Source organism: Equus asinus, chromosome 12 (assembly GCF_041296235.1).
Source record: "Equus asinus isolate D_3611 breed Donkey chromosome 12, EquAss-T2T_v2, whole genome shotgun sequence".
Taxonomy (NCBI): Eukaryota; Metazoa; Chordata; class Mammalia; order Perissodactyla; family Equidae; genus Equus; species Equus asinus.
This window is the reverse complement of record NC_091801.1, coordinates 24,111,840-24,138,724: the sequence shown is the minus strand read 5'-3', so window position 1 is coordinate 24,138,724 and position 26,885 is coordinate 24,111,840. Positions and strand designations below refer to the sequence as shown.

Sequence of the window (26,885 nt, the reverse complement as noted above, 5' to 3'; positions counted from 1 at the left end):
CTTCCCAAGCAGTTAGCTCCAATAGGTTTCCCTAACTTTAAAACTCACTTAAGACTCTTAGTTTTTCCCTCCCAGAAAGACTCTAGCTCCTTACAGAAATAGCTTCAACTCCACCCCAGAGCTCTCGTTTTCCAAGAGAGATTCCCTTTGTCAAGGTCAAAACATTCCTCTGAGCCCATTCTCCCAGCAATGAGTGCCTAGTTGCCCACATTTGTATGTTTAAGAGAGGTCCCTCAGCAACTCTGAAACACAAGAAAGTCATACCTTTGGGTGACTATCTCTAGCTAACTATCGAAGAGGCGGGCAGAGTCAACGTTCTAAATTATTTGTCTGCATCAACAGACAATAGCACACAAAATTACAGATAGTAAACACATATTGACTCCTCATTTCAGAGTATGGTTTCACTCATCCTTCATGAATTATTTTATCATCTTCCTTCAAGTATTTTGATATTCAGTCACCTATATGAGGTTGATCCTTTCTAAGGAATATAGCTATTTTTAGTTACTAGTATGTGGGAAGAATAAAAAGGATGAGAAGCACCTCAGGAGGCTGCCTTGGGGAGTGATATTCCTGTTTTGGTACTTGAGCATGTACTAATGTAGGCATATGCTGCAGAGAGATATCCATGACTGTCCATGCAGAGGGCCCTGGTGGAGCCAATGGCACAGGAATGATTATCCTTGCAAAAAGGGAAAAGAGAATGAGAAAGAAAAGAAGCAAGGTGACTATGTTGGGCAATTCTGCTCTAACATCCCAGAGCTCTTGGCCACTGGTGGTGTGAAGTGCCTCCTTCTTCCGCAAACACATGGACCTGCCAACCATCACTAGGAAAGCACAGAACCATAAGGATGATCCATTCCAATCTCGTGACAGAGTTAACACACGTCATAACATGGTGAGGCAATGAAAAAACGAGACAGTTCTGGTTCTTCAGTCTTTATATCTTACTCAATGTTGTGAGAATTTCTAACGTTTACTATTTGGTCATATCTCTAATAAAGCTTAGAGAAAACCTACCTCTCAGTGTTCTGAGGAATGAAAACCTGTAACTGGATGTCATCACTATCAATCATCTTGGATCTGAAATGAGATCTGGGGAGTTCAGTGTGGCTCTGGTATGCTGAGAGGTTGAGCACAGAGACATGTACACTGTAAAGTCTCCAGGAAAAGTGGGGAATGGGTCAGCAAGCTGAGGTCACCAGGCAGCCTGCCCACTTAATGCCTGTCAATTCCACAAGGACAGAGATTGCTTCTGCCCCGGTCAGCACTATGTCACTATTGCCTAGCACAGTGCCTGGAACTTTTAAGAATGCTCAATAAACAGTTATTGAATAAGTGAATGCACTCTTTTATAAACTATTAAAACATAACTATATAGTAAAAGGGCTTCTCCAATGTTTTAGTCATTCCTATAAGCGATGGCACAATAATAGCAAACACATTCAGATATTCCCATGAATACTAAAATAATAAAAACAAACGTCTTAAGATTTGTCTTGAGATTAAAGATAAAGAAACTGAGGCCCAATGAGATTAAGTATATTGCCTAAGGTCACACACCATTGGCAAGAGTCAGATCCGGGATTCAAATCAAGGATATGCCTTGAAGCTCTATAATGCTGCGCTCTGATCACATGACATGATATGAACACATACGCTGGAGTTAGTCACAAGACTTTGCCCAGAGAACAGTGTCATGAATACCACTTTGATTCACCTAAGATATTGGCCTGTATCTACTACAGTCATTACTCCACTGGAGGTCTGGCTTCACTGAAATTCTCTGCTCCTTTTGTGAAGTCTTCATGGCTTCTTTCATTTCTGCACCTACCCCAGGTACATTCTCTTATTATATATCAGTTTCTGCTTGGAGGCACTGTTTGCCCTCCACTGGGCTGTGTTGTGGCACTGTTTCCACATTTCAACTGCAGAAGATATGCCATAGCTTCCTATGACTTATTTCCCTGCCTCCCAAGGTGATAGTGGGAACTAATGCTGTTGGGGAAAGTTTGTTTTGTTAAGAGTATTGTGCAATCAATTGGAAATATTCTAAGGAAATTCAAAATAAAAATAATTCTTCATCAGATGCATAAGTTTGACCACACACATTCATGACACATTTTTCTTTCTGGTCAAAAAAAAGGAAAGAAGGTTTCCCTTCGCTAAATCAGAGACAGAATTAAGAAACTCCAGATCAGTTACGTTATCCTATCTGGCCAGAGGTTTTGAAAAGGTGATTGAAAAAGAAAGAAGTTTCTCCTGGCTTAAACGTTGTCTGCCTCCTTTGAGCTAACTCTCATAATATAGTGATTATGATGATTAAAATGTACTTCATACAAATGCATGAGATGGTAAAACTACAGACCAATGGTCAGTAATCCCAAAGTAGGAAAAGGCCTCCAAGGATAGTATTGAAAGTAGTATTCTCCTGCCGAAGATGTCTAAGCTAGCGACAATGGATCATATTGTCTTCTCAGGGAGGCCCTGAAACAGAGGCACGCAAGCTGGCCCAAAGGTCGGAACTGCACTGAGAAATAACAGGTGTAATCAATGTCCATAAAATGTTTTCAAATACATAGTTTTGTGCAAGGACTAACAGTAATAATGGTCCTAACCCAGGTGAGATGTACTGCTCTTAGAGTTAACTGCTCACCTGCCACTTGTCTCTCACAACAGAGTACCACTTAGGACATTTTCTCACACTTCCATAAATGAGAAAATCACGGCCTTGGTGCTCTATAAGTATTAGTTCCTGAGAAGACCAACTTACCCACAAGAACTGTATTCACATTGCCTTTCTGTGGACTTACAAAATAAAACTCTGTGGAATTACAGGCTTTTCTTACCTGGTCCCTGTTTTCTCCAAATTGCTTTGGGTTTCTGGTTATGTATGAAGGTTAAGCTTGGCCGTCGTAACTGCTGAGCCTAAGAGCGGAGGCAGTTCTCTTTCTGCAAAACCATCGCAAGGGACTTCACTAGACTTGCATGTGAATTTTTTCTAATTGGGCCCAAAATTTATTTACTGAAAATTGGAAACTATTTCATATGAAGATAACTTCTAAATATAAGTAGAAAAAAATGGAAAAGAAACCACGTGTACTATAGGGTTTTTTGGTATTATTTAATTCAGATGAGATTTGTTCAAAAAAGTACTTGTAAGGAAATTTATTTAATATGACTAAAATGTCAAGGGGTCGATTTTCATCCCATCTTGTGCTGTTATAACAACGTAGATTTCCTTTATGCCATAAAGAAGTGTCTCCATGTTATAAAAGACAAAATGTTTTTCATGCATGTATAGACTTTAATCTGCATTTTTAAAAAAATTCCTTTGAGCCAAATTCTAATAAAACTTCACAGGAAAATTCCTACTGAGGCTGATCGAATTCCAATATAATTTGAAAGCAATTAAAGTTTATCAAAGGAATTGTGCAGTAGAGTTATCCTGGAAATGAATCAGGCCCAAAGGGAGTAAAACAAGCATATCTAGGTCTGGAGCAGCTCTAAGATATTCCTTAAGTTCTATTGACTCACTAAGGCTATGGTGTTCCAGGGCGGGGAGCGGGGAGGTAAAAGCATTACAAGGCAGTAGTTTATGCAGATTCATTTACATCTCAGAAATTGAAGTTTCTTAAAACTCAATAGCTTCATTTCCAAACGGGCATTCCTGTACAACCTGTAGTATAAAACTTCTAGAACGCTTTATTACAATGTCATCTAAGTCTGATACAACACAAAATTTCCAGTTTAAAATCCTTTCTTCTGTGTTGTTTTTATCTTTCTTAAAAATGTCCAAAGGGCCATTATCTCACACCTCACTCCCTCAGTAAGTACCAGTTAAGAGCTTATTGCAGAAGCAGCACAAGAAACAACTCTACACAAAGGCAGGGAACATGTTTAAAATAAGGAAAGAATGTTTCTGTGTGCATATCCTTAGGAGTTGCCTTACATCATCAGTGTATAATGCTTCATGTCTTTTTATAATACTCAATACTAAGACCCAAGATAATATTCTGCATTAAATTACTATAGGTTGCTTATTGTATCAATATTTGCTATATTAATATGTTCCAATAGAAGTGGATGGATTCTAAGAAAAATGAGGTTTATTGAATGTCTATCTATGCACATGCCATCTTGGGGTTAAGTTTGTAAAGTTAAGACTTGAAAATCATTAATCAGCAAATACTAATTAATCACTTTTAATTAATAAGTTAGAAGAGAGAAATTGGAGAAATAAAATTTCAGAGCAATTAACTCAATAAGTTAACTAATATTGTTATGTCAATTTCATTGTCATTTTAAGAAACTTTATCAAACAGCATGAGTCTACCCTCAATCACAATGATGATATTTGACATAAAATTTTGAAAAATATGCTTACCCAAGTGAAAAATTCCAAAAGGGAACTGATTGCCTGACATTTTGAATAATGCACTACCTTAAATAACAGAGAATTACATCCAGAATGGCAATGTGAGGAACTCCACAGCCCTGCTGCTCCCCAAAGAAACAACCATAACTGGCAGAATAAAAAAGAAGAAGAAGAGGAAATTTAAAGTACGAAATTAAAATATTAAAGACTGTTAGCTGTATGAGGGTAACTAGGTCAACCACCAGCTATTTTATAAGCAAGAGCCAGGGAAAGAGATAGCTAAGAAGAATTATCCTGGGGTCAGAACAAACATCGAAGCTGACCTCCAAACTACTCCTGCAAAGAGGCCTGGATTTTTTTTCAATTATTTTATTGAGGTCATAATGGTTTATAACGTGTAATTTCAGGTGTACATTATTATCTATCACTTTCTGTATAGAATGCATCATGCTTACCACCAATAGTCTAATTTTTATCTGTCACCGTACATATGTGCCCCTTTAACCCTTATGCCCAATCCCCAATCCCCTTCCTCTCTGGTAACCACTAATCTGTCCCAAAGAGGCCTAAATTTAACTGAATTCTATATGGAGTAATTTATGCCCCAAGGCATTGTCAAAAACAATAGAGCAGAGCAATCAGCTAACAATTAGTGGACCTAACAGCTAGGTGTGATACCAATGGAGGCAAAGAGCTTAGTGACAGACCAAGGAAAGGGACAATCAAAGAAAACCCGGTTAAATCATTCTCATCTGAGGGTGACTGGGCACATGCCCAGAGCTGCAGCTCTCTGAGGAGCCACATCATAGGCTTCACATCACATGGAAGAGTAGATATGATGAAAACAGTCCAGCCAAACCACTAAACAAATAAACAAGCAAGCAACCACCAAAATAAGCCCCAGAGGGAGCAAGGGGAGGAAGAGGGTAAAATGAACAGACACTAGAGAAATATGGAACACTATTAAGTGCACTAACATAGGCATAATAGGAGTACCAGAAGGAAAGGAGAGAAAGCAGCAAGAAAAATGACTTGTCACGCAGAAAGGAACCCCATTAAATTTAATAGTTGACATCTCATTAGGAAGAAGAGGCCAGAAGGCAGTAGGATGTCATACTCCAAGCGCTAAAAGAAAAACTGTCAACCAAGAACCTAATATCCAGCAAAACTATCTTTCACAAGTAAAGCTGAAATAAAGACATTCCCATATAAACAAAAACTAAAAGAATTTGTTGCTAGCAGACTTGCCCTACAAGAAATATTAAAGAAAGATCTTCAGCCTGAAACCAAGTAAGCCCAAACAGTAATCTGAATCCACACCAAAAAACAAAGAGCATTGGTATAGGTAACTATGTAACTGTAAAAGATAGTATAAATCCATATTCTTTCCTTTTTTCTCTTAATTAAAAAATAACTGTATAAAACAATGTTATATAGTTGTACTGTTAGGCTTAGAACATATAGAAATGTAACATATTTGACCATAACAGCACAAAGGAGGTAGGTAAGAACAAAGTAATATTGGAGTAAGAAAATGACACCAGATGGTAACTTGAATCCATAGACTCAAATTTAAAAAATAAGAAATGGTAAATAATAAGGTTAATATAAGAAATTTTATAAATATATACTTGTTCTCCTTTCTTTTCTTAGCTTTTTAAATAGACATGCAATTATATAAAGTAATAATTATAACAATATATTGTAGGTTTGTAGCACATATAAATGCAGTATGTGGAATAATAATAGCACAAAAAAGGGGAATGAGGGAATAGAAAAATATAGGGGAAGCATTTCCAATATCTCACTGTAATGAAGTTAATACAAATCTGAAGTAGCTTCTGATAAATTAACATATAGGTGGTAAGCCCTCAAGCAACTACTAAGAAAATAAACTGAAAAAAAGTTAAATAAAAATCATTAAAGCAACTAAAACAGTACACTAGAAAATATTCACCTAATGCAAAAGAAGGCAATAGAAGAAGAATAGAGGAACCAAAAGAAAAAAAGACATGAGACAACAAAAAGTAAAATGGCAGACATAAATCCAATTATATCAACAACAGCATTAAATGTGAATGGGTTAAACAATCCAATCAAAGGCAGAGAGATTGTCAGGCTGAACGAAAAAAAAGAACTAACTTTAACCTGTCTACCAAGATGTACTTTAGATTCAAAAATACAAATAGGGTACATGTAAAAGGATGGAAAAAGATGTATCATGCAAACAGAAAGCTGGAGTGGCTATACTATCTGACAAAGTATTTTTTAAAGTGAAAATATTGCTAGAGATAGAGGCATTTTATAATGATGAAAGGGTGACTCCATCAGGAGGATATGAAAATTATAAACATATATACACCTAAACAACAGAGGCCCAAAATGCATGAAGAAAAAGCTGATGAATTGAAGCAAGAAACAAACAATTCAACAAGAATAGTTGGAGACTTCAATATCCTACTTTCAATAACAGATAGAAATAGGAAGAAGATCAACAAGAAAAGAGAAGACTCGAACAACACCATAAGCCAACCAGATCTAACAGACATCTATAGAACACACCAGCCAACAAGAGCAGAATACACATTCATCTTAAGTCTACACAGAACATTCTCCAGGATGAACCATATGTTAGGCCATAAAACAAACCTCAATAAATTTAAAAGGGTTGAAATCATACAAAGTATGTTCTCTAACCACAATGGAGGGAAATTATAAATCAGTAACAGAAATCTGAGAATTCATAAATATGGGGAAATTAAGCAACACACTCCTAAATAACCATTAGGTCAAAGAAGAAAACACAAGGCCAATTAGAAACAAAAACGTAACAAACAGAACTTACAGGATGCAGCTAAAGCAATGCTTAGAGGAAAATTTATAACTGTAAATGCCCTTATTAAAACAGAAGATCTCAAATCAATAACTTAATCTTCCACCTTACGATACTGGAAAAAGCACAAATTAAACCCAAAGAAAGCAGAAGGAATAAAGATTAGAGCAGAACTAAATGAACAGAGAATACAAACACAGTAGAGAAAACCAACAAAATCAAATGCTGGTTCTTTGAAAGGATCAACAAAATCGGCAAGCCTTTAGCTAGACTGACCCACAAAAAAAGAGAAGACTCAAATTATCTTAACTGATAAACCTTCTGAGACAATATTACTTTACACATCATCAGGTACATTAATTACCAGAGGTGCTTATATATGTGTAAGCTAGGTGGAAGAACACTCGTTTGTCACCTTTTTTTCCTGTGTTAGGTAAACAAAATCTACCCTAAATTAAATTTCAAGATCTGTGAAATTTGTCATTTGTCCCTAGTTAACTCCTCCCACACACACACTTTTGCTTTGAGAGGTTCCTTTCCCAACTTCAGGGCCCATCAAATACTTTTACTTTTCTTTCCCAGGCCACAATGAAAACTGGACAGATTTGAGATCAGTTACTTGCGCTTCTGCTAACTGACAAAGTACCCTTTCAAATTCATTCCTACAAAAGCATCACTATAAACAGTATTCATATTCTGAGTCTGAGCTACCTGATTGTGGAATGAAGGGGCTTTCCATATTGAAGAATATTAAGTTTCTGCACAACCTGCCCAATGGACACCACAAGCTGAACCAAGTAGTTCATTTCAGTCTTTTGACTCAGAAAATACACAGTAAATAAATTTGACTATTTCAATTTAAAAAAAAACATTTTGGAGGGGGAAATATGAGCAAATAGATAACAGCCTGAAAGTCATCGGAATTAGTGTTTCCTGTTATGCTTCTTTTGCATTTTTCAGGGACGGACAGTTGGAGACCACAAGAAGTGTTAGAAGTTAAGTCCAAGAACACTCTGGCTGCTCAGTGCCAACCCATTAGGAGCAGAGAGGCTGGGGGCCTGTGCACTGTTTCGTTCCATGGCCTGAACCCAGGGTCTACCAAAGGAAAGCCGGGACGCCATCTGATCGGCCTCTCAGTCACAAAAGGATTCAGATCTCATCTTTTGGTGTTAACTATAAATGAGGCTACACCTGCAGCCAATGGTCGGCAAGGGTGTGGTACCACTTTTTGTCTCTAAGTGTTTAAATATGCCACAGTTTTTGTAACCGTGATTGGCCATTTCTTCATTTTTGTATACACCACCAAAAAAAAGCATCCAGGGCCTCTCTCTGCCTCTCCAAGGCTCTGCCTGATGCTGCCCTGATGTGGCCCATGGTGATGGGCAGATCCCACCCCTTCACGAGCCTCGACTTTCCTCACTCTGCTGCAGCTCTAGTCCTTTCTATCCCTGCCCAGGCCTCCACCAGGAGCCTCTTCACCTCCATTTCCAGGGGTACTTGGCGTGATACTTACTTGTATTTAAGACTTTCATTATTACAACTGCTACCTAACACATCCAAAACCTCTCAACACATACTTATTCCGCCTGTATTATTTCTATTTCCAACTTAGATATTTTGCATCACAAAAATCCCTCCCAATTTGGATTATGATGTTGAAGTCATTAGTTTTACAACAATAATTATAATAACAACAAATAACCTTTATTAAGCACTTGCTTTGTGCCAGGCACTCTTACATAAATTATCTCACTCTGTCACATCTAACTACATCTAAGCATATGCTGAAATTTTCCAGTAGCACTTAAAATTAATTAAAATAAGGATATTGTTGCTCATCTTTGAAAGAAACATCTCAATATATGAAGAAGTGAAATCCATAGAATAAAATATTTTAAATTCTTACAAAATACACCACACTAAATTATCATAGGATACTATTAAATTTATGTTTTTATCATGGAAAATAAAACTATTCTCAGTATGTCGTACCCACTTTCTTTTTATTCTATTTCTTACACCTTTCTCAAATCTCTAGAAACCACAGCTTCTAATACATCAAATAAATACAATTAGATCCACATGTTCAATTAAATCTTTTAACTATGAAAGTTATATAAATGAGTATTACGTTCTTGCATTAACTCCCCAATTGTTTTCTATAACAAACGAGCCTGACATTAACCGTCGTATGAGGGCTGAAAAATAACATGAGATACGATTTTTACCAATCCTTCACATTCCATTTTGAAGCTGTATGCTGTTCTTGATCACAACTCTTATTTTATTATCAAGAATTACATTGTCCTCCAAATGAGTGAATTTTCTGTTGGAGACAGGAAATGAAAGACCGGTAACGCTGAAAATGTATTTTTCCTGTTTCAATATTAATATACAATATATATTCATATTACTAACAAGTCTGAAAACTAGTTTCATTTCTTCTACACATAAGCAATAAACAGTATGTGCAAAAATATGAATACTAGCAGCAGTGATGAGGATATACAAGATGGGGTTTCTTTTGAAGGTACGGCCATTTCAAATATTTCACTAGAGCATGTGTACTGGCAGCTGTCACACACGTCCATCAAGTTGGATTAGATGAAGACAAACAATGCAGGCTTTGAGGATGAACCGAAGCTGCTGCTCAAAAGTTTCCATTTCTCATCCAAGGGCACCACAGGACCATTGTCTTCCTCCTTCAGGCAAAAAGAATGAATCAATTATGTTACTGACATTCCTCCCCAGCAGACTGAAAAGTCTTTTTACAGTCCAACGAGAGACAGGAAAAACTAAAAATTTCCTAAGAAAATGGGGCAATTCCAAAAATATCTTCATGCTCAAGTCTGTCATCTCTGCAATTTTTCCAGAAAGTCTACCATATTTTATTTCTATGGCAGAATCTATTAATGCAAAATTTCATAGAAACAAATATTTTCAACCAAAATAAACTACTGTTTGAATTTTCTAAACAAAATTGTCTATATCATGTTTTAATAAAGTTTTAAGTTATTGTAATTAATTTCATGTGTAATAAATATCACAGATGGTAATCGCTTGAGCACAAAGACCACCTCTTCCTAGTCCTCAAATAACTTTACAATTCTATTAAATAAATGGGTAAGTAATATAGAATAATACATGAAACAATAGTACTTTTTGAGATAATGAATTTCCCTTTTAGTAAAATGATATTAGCTAAGATTTTAGTTCAATAACTTCTACTCGTGTTGCCAGAGATGGGAATGGTGAAACTGACACTTATACAGTTGCTAAATGTAAACTGGTCCAGTCTTTTGGACAACAAGTATCTATTAAAATTTAGAATGCATACACTTTTGGACCCAGAATTATGCATCTAGGAGCTTAACATACAGATACAACCATCTGATCATGCAAAGATCTTATGTGTAGGGATATTCACTGCAGCAAAAAACTGGACACAAACTAAATGACTTCCTTCCTTAATAAATTACGATGCAATGGAATACGCTTTAAAATGGTCCATATATGGTGTGGATGTGGATGTGCCTGAACATATATACATGTCCATGTATGTATGCATATGTGCATATAAATATATATATAATTTCCGGTACAATTTAATAGAAAATATTTATAATGCTGGGATATATATTTCCAAACTACATTTCAAAGAAGATAATGAGTCATGATCATGTCTTCAAGATTACGTCTCAAAGCTATGATTTCAAAGTTAAAATAAGACATTGTTTACATGTATATTTGACAATTATAACCTATGTAATGAGAAAACAGCCATTCTGAGTTGTGCCTAGGCATTTTACAGTATGACAACCCTGTTCTCATCCAGAGTCTAGACATTTAGACAAGGACCAAAGATTAGGATTTCTGCCACAAGTTCCCACCTTGCTTCTCCCAGGGCACCTTTTAAAATGACCACTCAGAGTTAAGCCCTCAAAAGCTAGTGACTGCCACCTCAATCACCTTATAAGTAATAGGTGCTTGCTACCCTGCTCTCCATCTCCTGATGACTCATGCATGACCTGGGATAGAGAACTGCCCTTCCCAAGGTTAATTGTGCCCCTGTTCTGGGACTTGTAATTAGCAAACCTTGTGACTTTACCTCCTTTGTGTCAGTGTAGTGAAACCGTGCCTTCAATCAAAATGGCCCCAGGGTTTCCACTTCCCCAAAGTGGAAGCTCAGATGCCAGGAAAGAGTTACCAGCCAACTCCTGTGGTTGGCTGGTGTCTCCTCATTCAGCAGTAAGAATCTACATATTCAACTTAACACACCAACTCTGAGTTTTGCAATAAATTATAAATCAAAGTGACTGACATGAAATTGACTGATGATTAAAATTGTAAAGCCACGGCATTTCAGAGCTAAAGGGAGCCTAAAGATCACAATGTATGAATTTTCTGCAAAAGGAAAATAACCCAGAATCCTCCGTTTCCTAAAATGTGTTCCACGTAACTCAAGAAGTTGATCAAAAAAATGAATCCACATTCAAAAGAAGTTTGGAAACTCTGGTTACATATAGTAAATTATGGTTCTTTCATACAAAACTGTCTCAGAGTTCTTGTAAATCTCCAACGAGAGGATATTATATGCAGGCTTCTCCAAATTTATGTGGACAGTCATCTCTTGATTTGACAAACAAATGTCTTGATGGACGAAAGCTCTGCAGAACACATTTGGGAAAGGCTAGTCTAGAGGCAAATATTCCAAGTTTATGAAAGTAATGAAATTTCATTTTAAGAATATATCCAACCATTTTCAAAATTAAGCTGCCATGCTCCAGAACATCAATTAAGCCAAAGACAGGTAAGTAAATACACAATTGCTCTAATCAAACAAGGTCAGGTCTTGACCCAAGGCATTTTGACATTGAACATACATCCACATGTGCATGTGCTCATAGGTGTCTCACTCATTTTTGAAGCTCTAAGGCTTTGATTTAGAGGGTTCTCAATGAATGCTGAATGAACTCCAACTTACCTGAGTATGGATTCTGCTGGTGAATTTAAGTACTCACTCTGCTAAAATCTCCTTCACGGAAGAAAATAAAGGTAATAGCCTATGCTTATTGAGCTTTTTCTCCTCTATATTTTTCAAACAAAGAAAATGTCACCTTCTGATGCCAAGACACTCTGAGGATGATGTTTATATTAACTCCCTTCCAAGATGGATGTTTGATCTTGTTCACTGCAGATACCAGATTACCTGAGTGTCTTCACTTGATCTTTCAACTGATCACAATCTAGGGTACAGATTTGGAATCAGAGACCCAAATTCAAATCTCAGCTCTGCCACCAACTTGCTGCAAGATTTTAGGCAATCTGCTTGCCCCTCCCGAGCCTCAGATAACACCACCTCCTTTGCAGAGCTTGTGTGAGAAAGTACTATGACAACAGATATAATGTGACAACAGTGCCTCCCAGGCATATAACTGAGCTACAATTGACGATTTCAGTTGATTTTATAGACATTTCACTAGCTGAAAATTGAACTACTAAATGGCCTATTATTTTCCACAATGTGTTTGAAATTTACTTTTCAGTATTTCAGAGAAAGTTTTCATGGGATGGAATCATACTTGATCTCATCTGCACTGTGTTCCCAAGGTCCAGCATAATATCTGGCCCAAAGCAAACACTCCAAGAAAATGCAGGTATTTATGTATGTGTGTGTGTGTACATACACACATAAAAAAGTATAACAAAACGGCAGTAGCAATTGCTTTTTTTTTTCTTGGTGAGGAAGATTGGCCCTGAGCTAAGATCTATGCCAATATTCCTCTATTTTTTGTATGTAGGAAGCCACCACAGCATGGCTTGATAACCAGTGCGTAAGTCCATGCCCTAGATCCAAACCCACAAACCCTGGGCTGCTGAAGCGGAGCATGCAAACTAACCACTATGCCATGGGCTGGCCCAAATTTGTACTTTTATTTGTATCAAAATTATACATGCACATAGTTTAAAGAGTTAAACAGTTCTAGAAGGTTTTTTATGAACACTATCAGTCCCCTGTCCCATATGGCACAAATTTCCTCTTCCTCAACTCTTTTAGCCGATTATTTTATTAAAACCATAGAACAAGGAGTGTGATTGTATTGCTCCTTTTCAATTTTCTATTTTAGTACTGTCTGTAGACTTTCCCTATGGAAAATGAAGGTGTGACTCTTGCCTCCCATCAGGCCCCCACACCTCCCCACATCATCCATACACACATAAGCTCTTTCCTTCACTCATCCTTCCAATATGGTTATATAGTAACTTTGGCTGGATCAATCAATATTCAATTTCTATTACTGTGATGATGTAAATATTATTCAGAGCTCAACTACATGTATTAATCCAGTCATGTGCCACCTAACAATGTTTCGGTCAACAATGGACCACGTATATGATGGTGGTCCCATAAGATTAGTACCCTGTAGCTTAGGTGTGTATTAGGCTGTACCATCTAGATTTGTGGAAGCACACTCTGATGTTCACACAACGAAATCGCCTAATGACACATTTCTCAGAACATGTCCTCGTCATTAAGCAATGCATGACTGTATATCATTAGTTTTCTTTTCCTGCACAATTTTTTTTCTCTAGAGCGAATAATTACCTTGGGATTTTTCCACTTCAGGTTTCTACGTACTCTATCAAAAACTACCTATCAATTGCCTGACTCTCCTCTCAAGAAGTTAAGGCATATCCTGCAATCTATCAATTTCATCTTCCTGGAGAAAGCTCTTCTGGAACCTTCTCATCTGCTCACATCTGGACTGACATCCTCTATGCCTACAACTTCATTTCACTATCATTCTGGCAATCTCCATTGCCATTCTCCTTTATTAGATTTCCTATTTTCTAAATCCCACATCTGTTTTCTCAGCTTACTCCATTTTGGTGAAGCACATCTTTTAGTAGCTTCCTGGGAAATAAATTTTCAATGACCTTGATATCTGAAAATGACTTTGAAAAGTCATTTCACATTATTGAACGTTTGACAGGGGAAGAAATTCCAGGCAGGTTGTAATTTTGCCTAAGAATTCTAAAGGTCATGCTTCACTGACTTTTAGCCTCCAGTGTTGCTGTGGAGAAGTCTGATATTCAAATTCCACGTCCTTTGATTTTGGCTGGCTTCTTTTCTCCCTGTAACTTCTCCCTCTGTGTTCAGAAATCCCACAGCGGTAGTGCTTTGGTGTGGGTGCATTTTGATCTACTCTGCTGGAAATTCAGTGGGTCCTTACAATTTGTAAATTTATGTCCATGAGTTTGGAGAAAATCTTTTTAATGATTTTGTTGCTGCTTTCTCTCTCCATTTTCTCTGTTCTCTCTCTAGTCTTTCTATTATTTGGATAATGAGCCTCCTAGACTGGTCCTACGGTTTTATTATTTTATTCTCTCCTCTTTTTGCTCTAGTTTCTGAGAGATTTCTTTAATTCTGTGCTACTTCTCCTATAAATATTTTTCATTTCTTCTATCATGTTTCAATTTCCAAAAGCTCTTTTTTTTTTTTTAATATTCCCTTTCTTAATAGCATCCTATTCCTGTTTCACGGTTGCAATTTCTTTCCTTACCACTCTGGAGATATGAATGATTACTTTTTTTGAAGTTTTTCTCTTCCTAAGTATTTAATTCTTATAGCCTGCCTTCCTCTGTGTTTTGGGCTCTTATACATAATAGCCTCTCTTCAAATACTCTTAACTGCTCATACCTAAGAATGGGAACCACCACTACAAGAAAACCAGAGCGGAGCCTCCAAGCACACAGGAAGCGCTTGTCTGTCGTGCCCTCACCATAGGATGAGCCAGCTGGGTTATTTCAGTAGAAAACCCCTGGGTTTCAGATTCTCCAGAAAGACTCTTCCAGCCCTGGGTCTGAGTAGAGCCCTTTCTGCGAGTATACTGGAGGCCAAGTGGGGGAGGAGGGGAACATGAGGTATGAGGATGTTATTTACTCACCCTATTTTCAGTGAGGTATCTTGATCCTCAACTGTGCCCATGTCCCCTAATAGAGAGATTTTCTTCATCACCTCGGGAGGATAAGCATCTCCAGGTATCCAGCAAAGGCTGGGAGGGGATTTGGAGATGTAACTGCTTCTCAACCAGCTTTTAACCGATACAGAGGATTTTACTCTCGCTTCACTTCAACTTCTAGAGATAGCTGTTGTCACCAATTCCTGGGACTTTGAGAATTTCTGTCACGTAAGCAGGCTTGTTGCTCACATCTGCCAAATCCATTACCACACAACCATCTGCTTCCAGCTTCCAAAATATTATTGCTGTTGTCTCCTCTTTTGTTTTCTCTATCCTTGTAGGTTTGTGTACTTAAAAATAATCTCTTTCCTGTTATTTTACTGCAGTTTGTGGTAGAAACAAAATTAATCACCTATGTTCAATGGATTATCATTATTTGATACAAAAGTTCCTTTTTATACATTAAGTTCTAAAGTTTCTACAATAACTGTATTACTTGGTAATCAGAATATAAATTTATTTGGTAAAACAATCTAAAGAAATGACACTATGAATATACAACAACAATCAGGCTGACTTTCTCCCCTTTGGGACTTCCTCTAAATACCCATTTATCTATATATAAATAATAAGAAAGCTTAACTGCAAAAGGAAATCTTCTACTGCACAATGATCATTGTTCATAATGAGACCTTGAAGTATGGCCATATCCTAAGAAATCTTCTAAATCATCAGCTATTTCAATATAATTATAACAGATGCTATCTTTCATGTGACTATTTCTGAATCTTAAATTACCTTCTCTGAAGATACCCTAGGGAATGCGTGAAAATCAAATCGCTATTGTAGAATTTCCCAGAAAGCTATTAAAAATAAAAAAGGATGCATGCACACATGCCCTTCTCAAAGGCTGCTGCAGGGCCCAGGGCTGACCTCCGTGCCAGGGAGTCTGGCTCAGCTAACTGATAACCCAGCAAAGCAAAGCTCTCTAAGTAAGTTAATTCAGTGTAAAATCTCAAAAATGAGAGTCTTTTAAGAACTAGCAATATGCTAGACATGAGGACTCTCTCTTTCAGAACGGTCTCTTTCTCCTGGACACTTGTAGAACACCTTCTTGGGCAGCTGTCACATGCTGCTTTGACTTGGAGTTGGCTGTGTACCTGATTTACTCCCAGCACTAGGCTGGAAGCTCCTTCAGGGGAGAGCCTTTGTCCGATTATGTTCATATTTTCACAGAGCCCCTAGAATGCTGCCATACAAACAACAGAAGGTTAACAATTAATGTCCTTCCTTTTCAAGCAAGGGCATACAGCCACCTTATTTTTCAACATACCCACTAATAACAGTATCAGATCATGAGGAAGGAAAATAAGGACAGAAAGGAGAAAGAGAAAGGAAGAGGTCAAGAGCATCAAATGCCTCTGAAGATTCAAAGGGAAGAGAGTGGGAATGATGTTACTGGATTTGGAAATAGAAATCCAAGTGTATCAGAAATAAGAAAGGAGTACCAGATATCACTGTTCATTATTTAACATTATTCTGGAGGTACTAGACGGTGCAATGAGATAAGAAGAATTAAAATTATAAAGGAGGAGATAAAATTGTCATTATTTACAGATGCGATCAACAGTCTATTTAGAAAACTCAATCAGCTAAAAGGTTATCAGGAACTATATGAAAGATTAGTAAGAAAGCTAAGGGCAAACTTAAGCAATATTCTTTCAATGAAAAAATATTAACAACATAATAGAAAACTACACTAATCAAAATTGTTAGTGATAATAGCAACAACAATAATAACAGTAATAGCTCACATTTATTGAATGCTAACCCTCTGCTAAGCACTCCACTGTGTATTTTACCATATTTCATTTAATCCTCACAACATCTCTAGGAGGCCTGACTCTTACTATCTCCACTTCATAGATGAGGATACTGAGGCTGAAAGAATATTAGTTATTTGCCCAACTTGTGGAGCAGCAAGTGGAGGTGCCACGGTCCCCATCAAGCCACATCCCAGCTGACTCCAGAGCCCTCCAGATATCTCATCGTACCTTCACAACCCCCCTGTGAAGTGGATACTATTCCGGCCTTCTTTTAAGTGATGAAAAAGGAGACTGAGAGATCTCAGTAACTTTTCAAGGTCACGGAACTAATCAGTGGCGGAGTCAGTTGGAACCCGAACCATACCCCTCTGTGCTACAGAGCCTCCGGGTTCACCAGGGACCCCAGTGCTGGAGATGGCCAGCACTGAGAGAAGGGTTTGAGAGATGTTTGCTTCTTATTCATTTTGTTCTGCATTGCTTGGATTTTCTGCCATGAACATGTATTATATTTGGAGATACGGGAACAAAGAACAAAAACAGAAGGAAATCACAGGTGACTCTTGCCACAGCAATTTCAAAAGGGAGATGGAGAGCAACACATTTCAAGAAAGTGAGGAGTAAAAAGGAGATGAGAAAGAGGTGGAAAGTATACAAGAGTGACTGACTGAAAAAATGGCAAAAACACCTTCTATAAAATATTCAATCAATGGTGCAAGCATAAATAGTATAACCCTTAGAGAAGGTATTTTAGCAATATTTTACCAAAAATGAAAACATGCATGTGCTTTTGCCCAGAAATCTCACTCCCATGAACTTATCTAAAAGAGATAAGGAGGCAAAGATACACGAGGACTTCATAATTTCCTCCCTTTTGTTATTTGAAATGTGGTGGCTTGAAAAGAGCTCAAGGTTTGCAGTCAAACCTACGTGGGTCTGAATCCTTGCTTTGCCCTTTACTGGCTGTGACCTTGAGCAAGTTACTCAACGACTCCCAGCCTCAGTTTCTTTACCTCTAAAATAAAAAGGAAAACATATGCCTCACAGGATTGTTGTGAGGATTAACGAAATAAAATATAGCAGAATGTCTGAAACATAAAAAAGTGTTTGTTCTTTTCCTTCTCACCACTCACTAACATGTCTACCTTAGAGTGAATGTATAAATTTTTTAATCTAAACTCCAGGATAAATCATACAGCTTAGTCATTTCTACATCACTCTGCATCAAAGTGTCATAACATTAAACTTAGCTTTTAAAGTTACTCAGAAGTAAACCTATGTTATGATACCTTGACACTTTCTCAATCTCAATTAGAACTAAACTAATTAACAAAATTGTTCTATACACTACAGTGCATCACATTTTTCTTCCTTCTTCCCTAATCCCTGGTGTGTTGTAAGGGTGATTGAGTATCTAATTACTTCTTAATTGAATGCACATATTATACATTTTTCACTAGTTCAAGCTTAATGCTTTTAGTCCAGAAATCAAAGTCAATGAAATTAAGTTGAATTGGGATTTGGGCAACTATTATAATGAGAGAAGGTTTGTATTATGTCTAATTATAAGTAAATGTGGGTTTTAACATTATTTCCTATGGAAATATTTCAGGTATAAGAATGTGCCATAAATGACTAATTTAGATGATGAATAACATTGTTATTCTTATTTACAATCTTTTATTCCTCATTATAGTGATTTTATTGCTGGGACCCACTAAATATAATCATTCTTTAAAGAAAAGATATCATTAGAGAACCGTTGGTTGTACCCACACTAAAACCAGAATGAACATTCATATCTGTAAAAATTACATGAGTTTCTCTGCAGCAAAAAGGTTATAGGAATTCTCGCATGCTGCAAACCGAGGAAAAACATAAATCTTGTAATATTTGTAATATAACCAGTTACATTAATCAAAAACATTTACGGCAAACCATAAAAATATTAGTATCAAAATGGCATTCCAATTCAGTTAATATTTTACAGACAGTATTTCATGAGGGCTTTTCTTTTCCTTTTTGCATTATGCAGGAGTGAAAACACTCTGAAGTAGGTCTTCTCAGACAACAAAGGTTTGTTTGCTTGTTTGTTTCTAGCTATGGGGAGCAACCATCTGGAATAATTTAGTTGAAGACCTTCAGGCAGAAGACTAGATTAAATCACTTTTTGAGATCCAATTCAATGCCATGCTCCTGAGACATCTCTGAAAATATTTCCTGCAGACAAACCCTAAAGACCTTTATGAGCTTCTGACCACTAAAAGTACAACAAGGATTTAAAAATTTTGATAGAGTTTCAAGAAGTACTGTAATGGAAAACAGACTCATCCAAAACCAATGTGATTTTCTTATTTTAACCATTAATTTATTGTGAGACTGTGTTTCTTAGTGGGAAATTTCTTGATTGGGAAAACCTCCATATTATCTAACAAATATTTCCGATTCTGTCCAAGATATTGGGCATTGTCTAGATTATTTTAGCTTTGTATGTTATCAAAACAAGTTTTAACTGGAATGTTTCTTTAATTAAAACTAAAGTAGCCAAAAGAATATGGCAAATCTATTTGTACTAACACAGAAATACCTCCAAGACCTATATAGTTAAATGAACAAATTTTTTGTATGGTATATTTTTATTAAAAATATTTTAGCATTGGTCCGGTCGCACAATGGTTAAGTGTTCAGGTTCTGCTTCGGCGGCCCGGAGTTCGCCAGTTTGGATCCTGGATGCAGACGTGGCACCACTTAGCAAGCCATGCTGTGGTAGGCATCCCACATATAAAATAGAGGAATGTGGACATGTATGTTAGCTCAGAGCTAATATATATATATATATATATATTTTTTTTTAATACACTGTTTCTCACCCTTGTGAGGGTCATGTCAGTACCTACCTTTCTCTTACATGGTTTCTTCTCTAACTTACCCTTTTCCCTTCTTGAGGAGATGGCTTCCATTCCTATAAAGAGGTCTAGGCTAAGCTCCTCCATACTACCATGCCATAATCTTCTCCTCCTAGAGTTTTCTACATCTAAGTAATTTGCTATGTATAATCATCAGGACCGTAACTCCCATGTAATGAAATAAAAATATTAAAAAGGTAGATCAGGGGACTTCAGTCATTTCACCATGTTTCTGTACCCCCTGTAATTGTTAATACCAAGCTACATATCAGTAGATCTAATGCAGATCAATTTTCTAACTTTCATTTTCAAAAGTCTCTGCACCTTAATAGCTGAGACATTTACATCATATGCCAATAAACACAAACTTCCATGTGGATGGCAATAACAAACTACCATACTACCACCATGCCCCAATGGAAGATGGTAAGAATTAGTCACGTCATTCTTTCCCACCGTGCTCAGATGTGGATTCAGAATCCTTCTCAACACTCTTAAGACAGCTCATGTCAATCAATCAGAGTTGACACACAAGTTTGAGCTCTCTGTGCCACCCATGTCTTTTATTTTTATACATCTTCCTTAACAATCCTATGTAGAAGAGAGGGAGGATGTTCTTGCAACAGTCTAGATGAGAAATGATACTAACTTGATGGATTGTGATGATGGAAATGGAGACACACAGATGGATCTGGGGGCTCTCAGAGGCAAATCTGCAGAACTAAATGACAAATTGGACAGATGAGGTGAGATGAAGAAGAAAGGTGTCAAGTATGACTTGGGTTTCTAAGAAAACTGGAAGAGAGCCAGGTCTGTGAAGGAAGATCGTAAGTTCAATCGTATATATTAAGTTTGAAACGCCTTTGACATATCCAAAAGAAAAGTCATACAGACACTTGGTCATTCAATTCCAGTACTTAATAGAGAGACCTGGCTCAGGAATATAAATGAAGGGTAACAGAAGGTAACAAAAGTTGCGGGCATAGATGAGTCACCTACAGAGTGAGCGGGCCCCCAGGCTGAGGCCCAAGGACCCCACCAGGAAGGGGCCTACTGGAAGGTCCATTGGGATACTGAGCTTTTATATTTTATAGTTCCCTGGGCTATGATGACTTTGCTTTCCTAAGTCTCTATGAACTTCATCATGGAAAAGAGAAACCAGAGAGAACAGATAGCAGGTAAATGAGAAGGAAATTGAAATGAATGCCTCTTTATAAGGTTTTCTTAATAAGTCTCAAAATGGAAGAATAAAGTTAAAAAATTGATTTGGGGAAATTACCAAAAATGAGCACCCATGAGGTAAAAGGCATTATACAACAAGTTTAGATGAGAGAACCTGGTCTCAGTGATTTTTTTATGGAAAATAAATTCTTCAGGTTTAAAATCATGAAACTACTATATTTAAGGTATCAGAAAATATTAATGCTCAAAATACAAGTTGGCCCATGACAGCAAAATGTTCTCTTTTCTTCTTCCAAACACAATTTTGTTTAAATTCATGGGAGGAGAAAGAAACTAAATCATTCAGGAATTTTTATCCACAATAAATTATTAACATTTCTAAAACACAAAAAGTTAAAGACAGATTTGGAACCAGGGATTATTTTCCTTGTTCAATAATCTGGGGGAAAAAAGGCCTATACAGCATTGATATTTTTCATTCTTGGGTTAATAGCAATTTTTATATCACATAATCAAAACATAATAGCTAGGTTGAGCATCCTTGGCATTTTGGCATTTTCCTGAAATCATTTTGAAATCCCTTAGGAAATCCATTCCATTTTCAGGAAATTCTATATGCTACAGTAAATAGAAAACAGCTATATCCATCGAGCTTTCATTTCTCACCCTAATGCTGTGCAACATGTTAAATTATTAGAGTGAGGAGAGTCCAAGTTCTATTGACTGAAAATATGGCTTTGAGCTTTCCATTTATCCTGGAAGGATAATAGCTTTTACCTACTTGGTCATTCAGAGTTGACATTCCCTCTTTCCCCACAAAGCCCCCTCCCTTTCTATAATGCCTTATCATTTTCTAACCTAGAACTCTTTTAGGTTATAAAGGAAAACTGATATGAAATTGATGTTAGCTACAGCTTTCTTAAAGCTAAGAAGACAATATTATTAATTACAAAAGCATATGTGGGGAAGAGTTCAACACAGTCAAGGATGACTCCAAAAACCCAGAAAAAAAAACAAGCGCAAGTTTGACAAAAAGATCATTCCGAGATGCTTGCTTCATAACCCCTCTTTTTCTTCTTCCCTTTTACTGTTTTTTTTTTTCTGACCTATTTGGAGTATACCTATATTTTCACCTTATAAGGGGAAAAAAGAAACTATTTAAAGAGGCTTGTGGCATTGGCTTTACAGAAAATAATTATAATTAATTACAGTTACTATAAACATGTGTGCAGTTTAACAATATCTGAGTCACAGGGGAAAGACGCAAGTCTTTGAACAGACAGAATAACCTTTAAAAAAAAAGGCTAATACTTAATGAAACAAATAGGCAAATAATCGTGTTGTCAGAAGGTTAGTACCAATATTATGATGTCAAGAACGACAAGTAAACTGGACCTTTCACTTGGTCTTATTTCTTGTTTGTTGTTGTTAAGATTTGGTTCTCCAACATCATATAGAAAATTCAATGGGTAAAGGATCATTTAATGTCAGTTTGCTCCCGGGAATCTGAACTAGCACCACTGACCTAAAGAATTTCCAGCACCTGGGTGAGTGATATGCCAATTCTTCAAACAAGTACAAAACCATAGTTCATACTTTTAAGTGGTAATATAAAAAGTTACAGATTATTCATGGGAATAATACGTCTTGGTTATCAAAGCCCTCCAGATGTCTAGACATGTCATGCAAAAAAAAAAAAAAAAGTCACTTTAAGTCCAAAAACTAAAGTTATTTTATAAAACATAGCTAAAATAAACCTGAATTATTTTAAACATTTTTTAGAGAACTATCAGAAAAAAAATTTTCTCCTTTTCGGTTCCAAGAGCTTAAATGAAACATTCATGCATTAAATTCAAAGTCAGACAGCCAAATCATTTCACTTTAATAAAAATTTGAATTACCTGCCTTAGGGCATTATTAAATATCAAATAAAAAGCACACATCCATAAGCCTGATTTCCCAATATAATTTTATGTAGAACTATGACTAGATTTGTATTACACATTTCAAGATAAAAGGATCAAAAATGTATTCATAAAAGGATGAAGTCAGAATTGGAGTTGCCTTTGAAAGAATTCCTGCACCATTCTTACGAATTTTTGGAAAAGTGACTCCCTTTAAGTAATTTCAGCCACCAAGATAAGGACACAAATCCATCCTCCTTTTTAAAACACCTAAATTGTAATCAATTTAAAACTTTGAAAAATTACATATTATCCTCCTAATGAATATGAAGTATCTGAAATAGATGTAATCTCATAAACAACATTTTAGTCTTTGTGTGTGTGTGTGAAAGAGAGGGATAAAACAGTGACAGTTATTCAGCTATTTAGAGAGAGGCAACTCTGATCTAGGACCAGATATGGATCAAAAATTCAAGGCAACAATCTTGTTTCATAAAAAGTGTCACTTATAGTTGCTGATATTCACAGAGAGTATACTAAACCTAGACTGGAGACATTCATAAATTCATGTTCACCAAACCTCATCGCACCTCATTGCCTGCCCCTCCTTCTGGGTCACTGCTATAAGCCTACCCTTCCAGCCTTCACTCTGCTCCAATCTCCCATCTTCCCTGCTGCCCTCACCTCTCCTAGCTACTACCCCAATCTTCCTTAAATAATCAAAGTAAGTCATGGGAGCATCATGGTGGAGTGAGCTTTCCCCATAAACTCTCCCCTCTAAGATACAATGAAAAGGACATTCATATTAAAACAGAGGACACCCACACAACACAAAAGGCATCTGAGAGACCCACGCAGCCATACATCAGAAAGCAGAGGTGCTGGAGCTCCCTGCCCCAAGGAAGTGGAATGATGTAAGAGAAAGCTTCTGGACAGCGACCCAGGGATTGCATGTGGCTTGAAGAGGAAATGGGGGAGGGGATTTTGGCCCTCTACAGGAACACCATCAATCTCTGAGGTCCCTCACAGCCCAGGGGAAAAGCCCCACACAGAAGTGACTAGCTATCACAGGGGTTTCTTCATCAAGCTAACACCCCAGGAGAGCAGATAGCAAGGGCAGAGCAAGAAGGCCCCAAGATCACACAGGAGAAAGGAAGTGTCCTTCCCCACCGTCCAGCACCCCAGTGCAGCACCTGGGAGCTGTGGTATGGATCATAGCAGGCTCAGAACACACACCTCTTGACCCCCATCCAGTGTCAGCAGGTCAATTACAGAAGCAGCGATTAAATATTACCACAATGTGGAAGCACAAAGCCACACCATCTAGCAGTATGAAAAAATATATTAAAACTCCAGCTCAGAGCGAAAATTATGAGTACCCAAAACCAGTCCTGAAGGCACAGAAATCTATAATCTAAATGATAGAGAATTCAAAATAGCTATCATAAAAAAGTCAGTGAGTTACAAGAAAATGCAGATAGACAGTTCAATGAATTCAGGACCTACTTCACAAAAGAGATTGACACTATAAAGAAGAACCAATCAGAAATACTGGAGATGAAAGACAATGGATGAGATGAAGAACATGGATTCCCTGAACAATAGAGCTGATATTATGGAGGAACAAGTCAGTACTACTGAGGACAGAAATATAGAAATGCTTCAGATGGAAGAGGAGAGAGAATTAAGACTAAAAAAAAAAATGGATAAATTCTCCAAGAAATATCCAATTCAATTAGGAAATGCAACATAAGGATTATAGGCATTCTAGAAGGAGAAGAGAAGGAGAATGGAGCAGAAAGCTTGTTCAAAGAAATACATAGCAGAAAACTTCCCAAACCTGGGGAAGGAGATGGAAATGCAGGTGAAAGAGACAAACAGATCTCCTGACTATATCAGTGTAAAAAGACTTGCCGCAAGGCATACAGTAGTGAAGCTGGCAAAAGTCAATGACAAAGGAAAAATACTAAGGGCAACAAGGCAGAAGAAAATAACTTACATAGGAAACCCTATCAGGCTTTCAGTGGATTTCTCAGCAGAAACCTTACAGGCTAAGAGAGAGTGGAATGATATATTCACATCTTTGAAGAACAAAAAACTCACAGCCAAGGATACTCTATCTGGCAAAAATATCCTTCAGATACGATGGAGAAATAAAAACTTTCCCAGATAGACAAAACCTAACAGAGTTCATCGCCACAAGATGACCCCCTACAAGAAATCCTCAAGAAGGCCCCCATACCTGAAAAAGAAAGAAGAAAAAGATTAAAAAGCCCTGAGTAAGGAGATAAATAGGTAGACAAAATCAGAAAATTGTAGCTGTCCATCAGAATAGGTTAGCAAATATTCAAGTATAACATTAAAGATAAAGAGAAGGAAAAAAACAAAAGTAAACATAATCTTGTCATTTTAACCACAAACTCATGACACCAGATGGAGTAAGATGTGACAAAAACAACTTAGGAGGGGAAAAGGAAAGGATTGGATCAGCTTAGTCTAAAGAAATAGGAGGTTATCAGAAAATGGACTATCTATCTCATCTATGAGATTTTTCATACAAACTTCATAGTAACCACTAAACAAAAAAGTAGAACAGAGGCACAAATAATAAATAAGGAGAAAACTAAGAAAACCAGCATAGAAAACTACCTAACCAAATTGGTAGTCTGAAATACACGGGACAAGGAACAAAGGAAATGCAGGAGAACTGAAAACAAGTGATAAAATGGTGGCATTAATTAATTTAAAAATTAATTAATTAATATGGCCCTCACATATCAATAATCACTCTAAATGTAAATGGACTGAGTTCTCCAATAAAAAGACACAGAGTGATGGGATAGATTAAAAAACAAGACCCAAAAATATGCTCCCTCAAGGAAATACATCTCAGCTCCAATGACAAACACAGGCTCAGAGTAAAGGGATGGAAGACAATACTCCAAGCTAATGGTAAACAAAAGAAAGCAGATGTTGCCATACTTATATAAGACAAAGTAGACCCCAAGATAAAACAGGTAAATAGAGGCAAAGAGGAGCAATATATGATGATAAAAGGGACACTCCACCAAGAAAACATAACACAAATATATATGCACCCAACACAGGAGCACCAAAGTATATAAAGCAACTATTAAGAAACCTAAAAGGAGACATTAACAACAACACAATAATAGTAGGGGACCTCAACACTCCACCCATATCAGTGGATAAATCATCTAGACAGAAAGTCAACAAGGAAACAGTGGAATTAAATGAAAAACTAGACCGGATGGACTTAATAGATACATATAGAATACTCCATCCAAAAACAGTAGAATACACATTCTTCTCAAGTGTGCATGGAACATTCTTATGGATAGATCATACACTGGGAAATAAGGCAAGCCTCAATAAATTTAAGAGGACTGAAATAATAACAAGCACTTTTTCTGACCATAATGCTATGAAACTAGAAATTAACTACAAGACAAAAGGTGAGAAAGGGACAAAGATATGGAGACTAAATAACATTACTGAGCAACTAATGGATCATTGAAGAAATTAAAGGAGAAATCAAAAAATACCTGGAGACAAATGAAAATGAAAACATACCATACTAACTCACATGGGATGCAGCAAAAGCAGTCCTAAGAGGGAAATTCATCACAATACAGGCTGACCTTAACAAATAAGAAAAATCCCAAATAAGCAATCTCAAATTACACCTAACAGAATTAGAAAAAGAACAAACAAAACTCAAAGTCAACAGAAGGGGGGAAATAATTAAAAACAGGGCAGAAATAAATGCAATTGAGACAAAAAAGACAGCAGAAAGATGAATGAAACAAAGAGCTAGTTCTTTGAGCAAATAAACAAAATTGACAAACCCTTAGCCAGACTCACAGAGATA

General features: G+C 36.8%; 1 protein-coding gene across 1 annotated transcript in view; it reads right to left on the bottom strand.

Annotated features, from left to right (window-relative positions):
• Nucleotides 1-8,896: 8,896 nt before the first annotated feature.
• Nucleotides 8,897-26,885, bottom strand: part of CA8 (carbonic anhydrase 8) — a 95,464-nt gene continuing 77,475 nt past the window's right edge. The window contains exon 9 of the mRNA XM_044780191.2: nt 8,897-9,916. The gene's annotated coding sequence lies outside the window, so the exon portion shown is untranslated. The remainder of the gene's footprint in view (nt 9,917-26,885) is intronic.